Below are 3,481 nucleotides of genomic sequence, written 5' to 3'. Positions count from 1 at the left end.
TTTAATTATTATTAATTAATTAAATATTCAATTTTACTTAAAATTAGATTAAGATCATATTTGATGTCAAATTCAATTGGTTTTAATTTTCGTTGATTAAGGATTAGTTTTAATTATTATTAATTAATTAAATTAATTAAATATTCAATTTTACTTAAAATTAGATTAAGATCATATTTGATGTCAAATTCAATTGGTTTTAATTTTTGTTGATTAAGGATTAGTTTATGGTCAGTTCAAGGTATTATTTGCATTTTTTAGATTTAAATTTTATTTATTATACTTTTTAGAAGTTTTAAAGTCCTTAATGAGGCTAATTTTTTATTTGTTTGATTTTCTAACTTAATGAATCCAAATTCAATAAAATTTGAACCTATGGTTCAAAATATCTCTGTGTTTACTGTGTTCAAGTTTCACCCATATTGGGTGTGTGTACAATGGCCTAGGAAATTTTTAAGTTTTTTAGGCATTTACTTAATTATTTTCCATAGGTGTTTTTGCTATTCAAATTGGCTTGAAATTTGGTTTGTCTAACCCTGACATACATGCAATAAAACCACAGAAAAAATATCACAACAAAATGCAGAAAACCTAGGGAGTTATGAATTTTGAAATTTTTGGGTCCAAAATGGACCATGTAGCTTGAAAATTCACATCACGGAAATATATTGGTTATTTGACCCTAGAAAAATCACTAAACATGCCTAATATACCCAATAATTTTTCACATAAATTTGGACTCCAGTTGATCACTGGAATGTGAGAAAATTGCAAAAAATAAAATTCATACAAATTCAAATATCTCACAATAAAAGAAATCAAATCAACATAATTTTAATTTTAATAAATACTACATTAAATTTCCTTTCCAACGAGCCCTAAAACGTCTAATTTGGTGGAAAATTATATTTTTTTTGTGAATTTTAGAAAATTTGAGCATTTTTTGATTTTTTTGGACCATTTTTGGTCAAAACGGCCGTCGGCGCCAATGATTGACGCTGGATCGGCTGCGCCGAATGGCGACGTGATGCGTGGCGGTTTGGGTCCCACCACTTAACCACATTGGATCTAAGATCCGACCGTTGGATCGACCGCGGGAGAGAGGGACGGCCGGATGGCTGCCACGTGGTCATTTCTGGGCCCTCCAATCACGCTGAAGGCGCGATCGAACGGCTCTGGTTGAACCAGAGTTAAGGATTTTCAAATGCCCATAACTTTCAAATTACTCAATAAAATTGTACTAAATTTGAACTGTAGCTAGAGGGCAACATGATCTAACAATGCCTGGAGTTTGGAGGCTCTATACATTGTAGATTTGTTGCAGTTTCAAATTAAAATTTAACTAAAAATGCAAATAACTTAGAATCCAACCGTCGGATTTTTGATTTCTTAGGCTTGTTGGAAAGCTACTAAGATCCTCTTCAACTTTGTAGAAGACCTCAGGAGCTGGATTTGAAGTTATTCTTGCATCACCTAGTTCTCTCTCTAGATTCCTCTCTCTTCTCCAATTAGAGTTTGGAGGCCAGGATCTAGTGGGGGACGGCTTAGAAAGGCTAGGGTAAGGTCTGGAAAGGTTTTTTTTTGAGATTTTGGAGGCTGGAATAGCTTTTGGATGAGTGGGATTGAGTGAGAGAGGGCTTAAGGTTAAAATGCATGTAATTAGAATATTTTACCCCATTGAATCATTTTCTGATCAAATGAATGGATGGGATCAACTGATCAACTCCCTAGATGCTTGCCATATAGCCTGGAAATTGGTGAGAGCAGGAGAATCAAAGGACAAGGGGTACATGAGGTGAAAAGGTGCCTTGGATCCCACATGTGCATGTGGAGTGATCTAAGCCATTTAATATTGATTCAATGGCTGGGAAATGTCCTAAGAACATTCTAGAAACTGGTTAGAACTAATGGAGTGGTTTAAAAATACATGGGATTAATTTTAAACAAGTTTTGACGTTGTTGACCACTCCAAAGGGTTGGTTTGACTGTTTGACTGATCTTCCTACAATGTGACAGTTAATGTGGCATGGGAGGATGTTTTGAATGCAAGTTAGATTGATTTAAGGGAGATTTGATAGCTTGATATTGAAATTTGAATATTTGGGAAGAGTTTTGACCAAGTGATACAAATTAACTTGGTCAAATAACTATGATGTGGCTCATGATAGATTTAAGGATGATCAAGGCATCAAATGGAACATATTTAAGGGTTTTATGAGATTGATTTGCTTAAATAGAATGGTTTGAGCCAAATAGTTTGATCATGACTTGGGTTAAGTTGACCAGGTCAAATATTCATTGGGTCAAAGGGCCAAATCCAATCTAGATCACTAAAGGAAGTGATTATAGGAGTTCGAAAGGATTTGGAGTCGATTGAGGGTCATTTGGTTTGAAAAGCCCATTAAGACACTTAAAGGGTATTCTGGTCAATTTTATTTGATTTGGTCAACAAGGTAGACCCAGGGTCTGAGATCAAGCTCAGCAGGTTTGAAATGACATTTGAAGAGTAATAGAAGTGGTTTCATGGCTTAGATAGGTTATTTAAGTCAAATCACCTATTTAGACCCTTGATGGGCCTTTTAGGTCAACCAGGTTGACCCAGAGTCTGGGAATGGGTCCAACAAGTTTATTTTGATATTTGAAACTTGCTGGAGGTGGTTGCATTCAATTTGGAGGTTGTTTGGTTTAAAATGAATATTTGAACCCCATAAGGGTATTTTGGTCATTTTGACCCCTGGTCAACTGGGGGTCAAAATGGGTCTAACAGAAGGTGGTTTATTGCTCAATAGGTCAATATCAATGGTCTGGATATGACTGGAAGCTTTGGAGAAAGCTCTAGGGTCAAAATCCACTAGATGGCAGGTCAAGTGGCATAGACTGTAAATATTTGAAGGTTTTATAGCCTTTGGATTTTGATTTAGATTCTAGGATTAGAGACCTCATAATGGGATAAAATTTGAAGGGTTACCTCTAGAGACATGTCTTATCACTTTGCAAGTGATAGACTCTGAATCAAATGTCATTTGACTGGGTTTTGAAGTGTTTAAAGAATCCCTGGAAAAGGCCTTTAGGACAAGGCTTCTGGACTTAGGATTTAAGTCTGGATTTTGAGTTTGATCTGGATTTTGAGTTTGGATGATTGGATTTGAATTATCTATATCATTCATAATCATTTAGATGATCATAAGTGATATGATAAGATTAAAGCTTGATCAATGGCAAAATCAAGGTTTGAAATGGATATAAAGATCTGGATTTGATTGAAGTTTGAATTGAATTAAGGTATGGATTGACTTGAGGTTAGGATTGGTTTGAAGTTTAAATTGATCTAAGATCTAAACTAATATTAAAATCTAAATTGATCTATGGTCTAAGTAGCTCCTCAGGTCTGGAGTCTAGAAGGATTCTAGAGTCTAGAGTTGTCTGGAAGTTGAATTGATCTAGAGTCAAAATTTTCCCAAGTGACCTCATACAAAAATGA

Source organism: Dendrobium catenatum, unplaced genomic scaffold (assembly GCF_001605985.2).
Source record: "Dendrobium catenatum unplaced genomic scaffold, ASM160598v2 fragScaff_scaffold_1481, whole genome shotgun sequence".
In the NCBI taxonomy this organism is placed as follows: Eukaryota; Viridiplantae; Streptophyta; class Magnoliopsida; order Asparagales; family Orchidaceae; genus Dendrobium; species Dendrobium catenatum.
This window is presented reverse-complemented; position numbering follows the sequence as displayed.